Raw genomic sequence first — 10,107 nt, forward strand, 5'->3', positions numbered from 1 at the left:
GCTCTTCTATACAACACTGGAATATACTTCTACTTTGGAAAAATTCCATTGGGGAGTTCACCTGGTTTATGCCCTCCCGCGGTCTGTGGTAACACAATGCACGGAGTCAAAGCATGCCTCCTTCAAAAAGCAGATAGCTGAATTGATTTGCTTTTTATACATTTAAAAATGTATGATTATGAGGGAAAACACATTTTGGAGCAAAATACTTAATGTTAACAGTTAATGAAAAATCTTTGTTTCTTAAGAGGCAAATACATTTGGGGGGCAAGGTATAGAGAAGCTGGCCACTATATACAGCTGGTGTCTCATTTTATCTCTTACTTTGTGTGCGTGTGTGTGTGTGTGTACGTACAGACTTACACACACATATGCTTTAATGCAGAGAACCAGTCAACATATGAGAATAACTCATGTATTTTTATAGAACAATCATATATATTTATGCCTTTTGAAACACTGCCTAGCACATGTACCTGAAAACCAGAGACAGGAATTTTGCTTCCTTAGTAAATATTTTATGATTTATAGTTCTCCTTTTATGGAGGGATTTGGAGTGGGAGAATGCACAATGATGAGCAAAAGACACTGAAGAGCTTGCAATCGGATAACTCAATGTGATCGTGTTGAAGACTCCTTGTACTTTTTTTACCTAACTAAATCCATACATGATAAATTTTGTATTTTAAATGTATTGTAACACATAAAAACCTTTCACAATATGATCTCATTTGATTTTGGTCCAAGGACATACAAATATATTTCTATTTTATGATTATGCCCTGGACATACACACCTCTGTCAAGGTAAAGCAAAATATCCTCATATATTAATATTCTCATTTGATAGCATTTAACAAACAGAAATATTTTTCTTGTTTCTTTGTTTGCCCTCTTGGTTTTAGATGCTGAAAATATGCTCACTGGGAGATAATGTTTACATTGTTTAAGCTCTGTTGTTTCAAATATACTTTTATTTTTCAGCTGAAAACAACTATATGGGATGGAAATAAATAGTTTTCTTAATGGTTTAACACAGGCAGCTCCTATCCACTTATTGAGAAAGATACTTGCAACTTCCAGGGTTTAATGCTACATGGACATTCAGGTTAATTGATCACAGTAAGGAGTCCAAATGGTGCAGCGCATCAAGCATTTGACTGCTAACCTTGAATTTGATGGTTCAAACCCACTAACTACTCTGAAGGAAAAAGAGGAGAAAATCTACCCCTGTAAAACTTTACTGTTTCAGAAATGCTTAGGAGCAGTTCTCCTCCCTCAGATTCAACTCTATGGCAATGAATTTGATGTTGATCAAAGAAGGAGCAATAAGCAAATAACAAGGAAGCCACCCCTCCTGGTGCATACTCTATGACAGGAGGCATGTTCATCTTGATGGCTGCCATTCCAGTCCTCAACTTTGCTTTTCAAAATCCTAATGGTAACACGTTAAGACATCTGGGCTAAGTTCACACGTTCTATGTCTATCACCAAACACTAAAAGAATAAGCAATCAATGGTAGAAATGAAAAGATGCCCTGGCTGTAACAGAGGCACGTAGAAAGTAAAACTTGGAAACTAATCCAACTGTCAAAAATAAACAAAGTGCAAATGGTTCATCCTCCTCAGTTTGCCAGATTGATTAGGGAAAAAAGAAAAAAGATGTTGAATTCCATGCACGACTGAAGTTTTAAGCTATTCATAGAGGTCCACAAAGCAAGACCTTGCCCAGCAGTTTCTTTATTGACCCCTGCATGTCTTCTCTAATGGCAAAAAGAAATGTTTAAGGTACGCAGGGATATCACATATATATTTTGTAAATTAAAGATCTGATTGTGCTGCATTTTCTGTACTCAGTCATTTGCACATACATTTTTAATAGAGGTGGTCCTTATCCGTCAAGATTCTATGTTTATAAACTACCGTGACCAGTTCCTATTGAAATGGAGAAACTATTAGGAAGTTTGAAGTTGGAGTTTGTTTCCCAGTTGTCTGATGGGCCCGGTGGGTTCATTATTCAAGGGAAGCCAAGACCATTAGAGAAGACTCCCAGCTCTCCCAGCCCTCAGCGTAGACTGATCCTACTGATTGGAGAGGGAGCTAAATTGCATTCTCAAAATGGTTCTGGGAACATACTGTTCCAGTAATGGTCCTACCAACCAGACCTAAAAGCAAAGAGGGCAAGGGGGCACTTAAAGGCAATGATCCATCATTGCCAAATCTCCAGCATTGGAAAATATGGTTAGTAGATTAAGAGAGTTGAGGATGTGCAATACATCTTGATTGCAGCAAAGCAGTTGATATAACATTATTCAATTTACCAGCTAAATTAATTTAAATTGGTTTAGGCAGAAGTATAGTCAAATGAACAACCAGCTATCCAGAGGGCCATAAATAATAGATAACAATAAACACATTTATTTTACTTGCTCCTAATGTAGTTATTTCCCCCCAGAACTCTCCTTCAGTTCAGAATATGTCAGTTATATAATATACGCCACCCTCCAGTTATCTTAAGATCTTTTAGGAATCCCATCTGTTCTATAAAATTGCAAGGACCAATTATAGTACCATCAGTGACTCCCATTATTCAGGGTTACTTTATGTGTCCATATTCAGTTGTCAGCTTCCCCTTATCTTTCTCTTTGATGTCTGGACTTTCTCTTAATGTAAAATGCCAGAAGCAGAAATTCACCCATTCACTCACTCACTGCCATGGAGTCAATGCTGACTTATGAGGATGCTAGTGTGGGTTTCCAAGACTGTAACTGTTTACAGGAGTAGAAAGCCCATTCTTTCTCCCTCAGAGATGCTGGTGGTTTTGAACTATGAGCCATGTGGATCACAGTCCAACGTTTAACCACTACACCACTAGGGATCCTCAAGTAGAAGCACAGGGCAGTGGAAATAGCCTTTGCTTCCTTTCCCACGAACCCCATGACTATGGAACGTTCTGGGTACCCGAGTAAGGGAATTCAGTACAGGCCTTTTCTGTTCCCTTGCAAGTTCGCCTAAATCAATGAGTTAATTTCCCTAACTAGGAGTTATCCAATGGGATGATAATCAAGGTAAGATTTTCCACTTGGTGATTAGATCCTTGAAGATTCACAACATGTAGCCAAGACACTCTTTAAGAGATGATATGGTCTTATTATATGGGATAAAAAGTGAACATACTAAGAAACTGGTTTTCTCATCCTCTTAAGAAGTCTATGAAGAGTGTTCATGGTATTTTCTAGGACCATAGTCTCTGCTTATTGATGGTGACCATTACTATTCAGAAAAGGGCTGAGGTGGAAAATAAAGAATGATTCTGTGTCATCAGAGGACTAAGTAACAATTTTTCCAAAAAAATATGGGGTTATAAAAAAGAAAGAACAAAACTTTGCTCTTATATGCACTCGTGGAAGTTAAGCTTAAAAAAAATTGAGGGTAGGAAACCAAAGAAATGCTGTGATTTTCAACAAATATGTGTCTCCCATTAAGTGGAGTAAAAGAGGGGAAAGAAAGGAAAATGAGGAAATATCAAAAAGCTGGTGAAAAAGATTACATTATATGTTAATTCTATCTGTCCACAAACATGTTGAAGCTCTCCTATAAGGAGGCAGCATCTGCCAGGTTGGGAAACACTGAAGTAGGCAGTGCCCTGGAATCCTCTCACCAGTGGGAGTGCAGACTATGATTTGTCTGTAGTTTCACCTTCCTTTCTTATGATAATATTAAACAATGGGTTGCCCTTGGGAAGTAATATAATCACATTATTATGCAGGTTTTGGAAGTCATGAGATTCATATTGAGTTTTGGATGCTGAATGCACTCTGCTTACTTAAATAAATTATTTGAATTGCCCTATGATAAAATATAGAGTAAAACATAAGAAGTTAATATGAAGGAGATAAAATAATTCTGGCAGAATCCTTGAGATAGAGGAAATGTACTGCTAAGTTGAAAAGCAGAAAGGAGCAGAAATCAATAGGAAAAAATCTATTTTATTCATGAAAGGTTAATGTCGTTTTAGGAAAATTACTTAATCATTATAAACAATTTCCTCATATTTAAAGAGAAGAAAATGAGAAAGACTGTGCAGAGTTGTCAAGGGTAGAAGGTAAAATAATTTACATTAAATGCCTCCAAAATAAATGCATATAATAGGCATTTCCCAAATGTTTTTGCTAGTGCCATCCTCATTTCATAAGTATTCTTACTGTGCTTCTCCAAGACAATATTCTGCAGCAGTTCCATGCCAATTCCACTCCAAACGGTTCGTTAGGATCCCTGCAGTCAAATTACTTTACCAAGTCAATAAAGCACAAGAAAAACCTTTTTGATAGTCTCTGCATTCAGGCCAGATCCACCAGGCATCAGCAATGACATGCTTCATTCCAGTTATCTATCTGAAAGCTCCCTGGAAATGTATGGCTGCAACCATTTTTAGCAAAATAGTACTTTCATGTGATCCCATGATATTAATGGTATTGCTTGATCATTAATACATTCTGTTGGGTCACCTTTCTTTGGAGAGGTCACAAATATAGATCTCTTCCAATTGGTTCTTTGGCTTCCATAAATTTATAGAGCCTTGCTTTCACTGATGCCTTCACTTTATCTTGGACCTCTTCCTTCAATATCGTCAGTTCCTGAGCATATGCTATCTCTTAAAATTTCAACAAGCTGATGAAGCACTGGAAGCGCTCACTCACCTATACCAAAAAAATTAGAAGAGCACTCACTGGTCAACTAACTGAGAGACATCCATATTTTTACCATTCCAAAAGCAGTTTACCCGACAGAATGTAGTGATTACCAAACAATGTCATTAATATCTCATGAAATAAAACTCCTCACTGCCATTGAGTCAATTCTGACTCATGGCTACCCAACAGAAAAGAATAGGACTGCCCCTCTGGGTTTCTCAGATTACAAATCTTTATGGAAATAGAGAGGCTTATCTTTCTGCCTCCGAGTTTCTGGTCATTTCAAATTACCAGCCTTGTGGTTAGCAGCCCAACTCATGACCCACTATGCCGACCAAGGCTCTTCATAGCACATGAAAGTAAAATTTTGCTTAACTTCATCCAACAATGGTTGCATGTACATGAACAGGGAGTTGCCAGAAACTCATGTTAGATTCAGATGAGCTAGACTCATTGCTGATGCCAGATGGACCTTTGCTGAATGCAGATAATACAATAAAGATGTTTATGCTTTATTGCCTATCCAAAGGTAATAAACTTTGTGGATCACAACAAAATATAAATGGAAGTGATAAGGATGGGAATTCAAGATCACTTAATTATGTTCATCCAGAACCTATACCTGGATCAAGAGGAAGTTCTGCAAATAGAACAGGAGAATATTGCATGGTTTAAAATCAGGAAAGACACGCGATTGGGCTGTCTACTTTCATCATACTTATCTAATCTATATGTTGAGTAATAATTTGAGAAGTTGGACTATATGATGAAGAACTTGGCATCAGGATTGGAAGAAGACGTGCAGACGATATAGCCTGGGTGTTGAAAGTGAGGACTTGAAACACTTACTGATGAAAATCAAAGATTTTGTCCTTCAATATGGTTTACTACTCAATGTAACCTAAAAAGAAAAAAATCCTCACAACTTGACCAATAGACATCAAGATAAATTGAGAAAATATTGGAATTAAGGATTGCATTTTAGTAGGATCCACAATCAGAAGAAGCAGTCAAGAAATCAAAAGATGGGTAAATCTATTGCACAAGACCTCTTTAAAGTGTTAAAGAGTGGACTTGTAAGGTAGAATTGGAGTCATGATGGTGGGGTAACATAAAAGCACTAGAGAAAAATGGTATATTTCATTGGTGCTATATTGCACCTTGACTGGTTCATCTCTTCCTTGTGACCCTTTTTAAGGGAATGTCCAATTGTCTACAGATGGGTTTGGGGTCCCCACTCTGCCCTCCCCTCATTCACAAATATATGATTTTTTGTTTTTGGTCTTTGATGCCTAATACCCGATCCCTTCTATGCCCCATGATCACACAAGCTAGTGTGCCTCTTCCATGTGGGTTTTGTTGCCTCTAAGCTGGATGACCACTTGTTTATCTTCAAGTCTTTAAGACCTCAGACTCTATATCTTTTTATAGTCAGGCACCACGATCAGCTTTCTTCACCACAATTGCTTATGCACCCTTTTTGTCTTCAGTTATCGTGTCAGGGAATGTAAGCATCATAGAATGCTAGGTTAATAGAACAAAGTGTTCTTGCATTAAAGGGGTGTTTGAGTGAAGGCCAGTATTCCAGATAGATCAGAGCATGTACACTAGTATAGACAAGAGCTCACAGCACATGGAATCCAGGACAGGTAAACTCCTCAGGGCCAATAATGAGAGTAGTGATACCAGGAGGGCTAGGGGAAGGTTAGGAGAAGAATGAGAGAACTGATCACAATGATCTTCATAGAACCCACCTCAAGGGAACAGACAACAGAAAAGTGGTGAAGGGAGACAGTGGTTGGTTTAAGTCATTAAAAACGTATATAAATTATCAAGGGATCATGCAGGAGTCAGGGAGGGTGAGGGTGGTGGAAAATTAGCTGATACCAAGGGCTCAAGTAGAAAGAAACTGTTTTGAAAATGATGATGGCCACATATATACAAAAGTGCTTCACACAATGGATGGATTATTGGATGGATGGATTATGATGAGAGCTGTATGAGCCCCCCAATAAAATAATTTTTAAAAAGTGTTGAAGAGCAAGGATGTCACTTTGAAGACTAAGGTGCACTTGACACAAGCCATGGTATTTTCAATTGCATCATATGCATGTGAAAGTTGGACACTAAATATGGAAGGTCAAAGAAGAATCAACAAATTTGAGTTACGGAGCTGGCAAACCTATTGAAAGTAGCATGCATTTCCAGAAGACCATATAAATCTGCTTTAGTAAAAGTAACAGTCAGAAAGCTTCTTTGAAGAAATGGTGGCGAGTTCCAGCAAGATGGCGGCTGAGTAACACATACCAGAAGAACTCCGCAGAAATCAGCGCAGGAAAGCCACTAAAAGGGAAATTCTACACTGTTGGATTGCAGGAGGAGCATCATAAAGATTAGTAGGCACAGATCCACTAGGTTTAGAGGAGCTGGGGCTTTTAGCTTTCTACTGTGGAGGCCAGCTAGGGATTAACCTTAGCCCTGCCACTGTCTCAGCCAGAGCTATGATTCTTTGGAATCAGCTGAAGGCCTTTATCTCAACACAGCCACAGATTGCTGCTGCCTCAGGGCAGGGTTTGAACACCACCAGCCCCACAGTCAGGGATCAGGGCTCAACTATATTGTTAGTTTTGTTTCCCTCTCTTCTCTCTTTCCCCCCACAGTCTCAGCAGGCTCAGTTTTTTTTTCTTTTCTCTCACACAGCACTGAAGAACTTCAGGCCACTCCCCTTAGCCTAGGGCATTTACACCTGCCCTCCACCAAACTGGAAGAGGTCCACCCTCTGCAGCAGAACAGGAGCCCTTCCACCTTTCTTTGAGGGATATCCTGCCCACCTTTCTCTGGGGGAAATCCCGTGACCTTCTTCCGGGAGAATTCCTGCCTGCAAGGCTGGGGAGCTCTTAACTGTCATCTGTGGACCCACATAATTGAGGGAACATCCTCCTACCTGCTGTAGTGCCTCACATGGACTAAGGTAGCTTGGTCAAGACTCTCCAGTGCTCCATGCTGCTGCAGGAACCTCTGCCCAACCTCCACAGGATCCAGCTGACAACCATCTGCATTTATGTACACTATAGCAGCACACGCACTAGCCTTCTGTGGCATTCCTGTTGCAGCAGGCACCCCTGAATACCCTCTGTGGTGCCTCAAGCTGCTGTGGGCCATACCATCACAGCTTCTTGTGAGATCACCCAGTGTAGCACTGTCTTCGTAGGTCCACAACCACCCAACAAGCATCCTCTGAGAGGACCACTCAACTTGCCCTCCAAATAAAAGAATACTGGTTGACTAGGGAAAAAGGGAAGCCACAGGAGAATAAAGTGGTAGGCCAATCCCATAGTGGAATTGCTGCAGTCAGTTTGAAAAAGTATTCCTCCAAGTCTCCCAGAGAGAATCAGTGCTTTTCATCTCCTTGAAAATGGCACCTGGCTCCTCTAAAACAACGCAATGCAAACAGCAATCAGCCCCTATCACCTCAACGAAAAAAACAGGAGAAACAATCGGCAATGTCAGAAGATATCCTGAACCTAACGGCATGCATAGACAAAGCAGACATTGATCTGCCACGGAAAGAATTTTCCAAAATGCTGCTTGGATTCACACAGGATATGAAGGAAACAATACAGAAAAAGGATTAAATGATAGAGGAGATAAAGACCATACACCAAAGGGAAATACAAGTTTAGGGATGAAATAACCAAAAACAGTAGCAGATTCACAGAACTCACCAACCAACTGGAAGAGGCAGAGAACCACACCAGTGACCTAGACGACACCTGAGCAGACTTTAACAAGAATGGACAAAAGACAAATAAGACCAGAGAAGCTGAAGAAAACCTAAGCGCTATGTCTGATGCTATGAAGAGGAACAACATCGGAATAATTAGATTACTGGAGGAGGAAACAACCAGGTCAACTACAAAAATAGTGAGAGAATTCTTGGGGAAGAACTTCCCCAGATTAATGAATGCAAACCAGCCAACAATCCAGGAAGCTGAAAGAACACCAGTTAGACTGAATCCCAAGAAGTCACCAAGGCACATAATAGTGAAATTATCCAATTGTGAGGAAAAAGAGAAAATTATGAGAGCAGCTAGGGAAAAATAAGCAGTCACATATAAAGATTCCCAAATAAGAATATGCCAGATCTATCAGCAGACACTATGAAGAAGAGAGAGTGGAGTAACATATTCCAAAAACTTGAAGGAAAAAAATGCAAACTCAAGAATACTCTATCCAGGCTAATTATCTATCAAGAGAGATGGAGAAGTAAGGGTCTTCCCAGATGAGGAAAAACTCAAAGACTACATTAAAAGAAACCCAGCCCTACAAAAAAACCTAGTTGATTAAGTATGGACAGAAGACAGCACTCACCAAGCACAAATAAGAGACCGTCATATAGAACAACCCCACCAAGAGGGCAACAAAGAAAAAGAGCCCCCAAGACAGCATTGCCTTAATGGTGTGAAAAAAGGCAAGAATGATAACACTGCACAGAAAGGGAGGTGGAAAAACACCAGGAACAAAAGGTACAAGATGATATCACAGAATCCACAGATGAATGTCATAACCCTGAAAATAAATGGACTTAATTCAGGCATTAAAAGACTGAGGCTAGCAGATTAGATTAGAAAACACAACCCACCAACCTGCTGCCTAAAGTATGCACATCTCAAGATTACAAACAAAAAAAGACTAAGAATCAAAGGCTGGGGAAAAACATACCAAGAAAACAGCAATTGAAAAAAAGCAGGGGTTGCAATTCTAATATCAGATAAAATTGACCTCAAAGTGCAAACCATAAAAAGAGATAAGGAGGGGCACTATATAATGCTGAAGGGAACTGTAGACAAGGAAACATATTCCCCAAATGAGAGACCCCCGGAATATGTCAACCAAAGGCTTCAAAAGATAAAAGAAGAAATCACAGGCTCAACAGTTATACTGGGTGACTTCACTACACCGCTCTCTGAGAAAGAGAGACCACAGGGAAACCCAAAAAGAGGCTACAAATCTAAACACTACAACTAGACAATTTGACCTGATAGATATTTGCACAGCTCTCCACCCAATTATAAAAAAAAATCACATTCTTTTCAAGCGTCCATGGAAAATATTTGAAGACAGACCACATGATTGGGCTTAAGGTGAGGGTCTCGCTCGCTAACAGAATCTACATAAATTTAAGCACATTCACATCATACAGACCTCTCTCTCTCTGACCACTATGCCATAAGACTGGAAGTCAACAAAAGTAAGATGAAGAAAGCAAAGGCAAACAATTGGAGTAGGAATAATTCTCTTTTGCAAAAGGAGTGTGTACTGGCCCAGATCAGACATGGAATGGAATTAGCAAATTTCTAGAAACCAGTGAGAATGAGAATGTGATGTACCCAAACTTTAGGGACAGAGCAAAG

Source organism: Tenrec ecaudatus, chromosome 8, assembly GCF_050624435.1.
Source record: "Tenrec ecaudatus isolate mTenEca1 chromosome 8, mTenEca1.hap1, whole genome shotgun sequence".
Classification (NCBI taxonomy): Eukaryota; Metazoa; Chordata; class Mammalia; order Afrosoricida; family Tenrecidae; genus Tenrec; species Tenrec ecaudatus.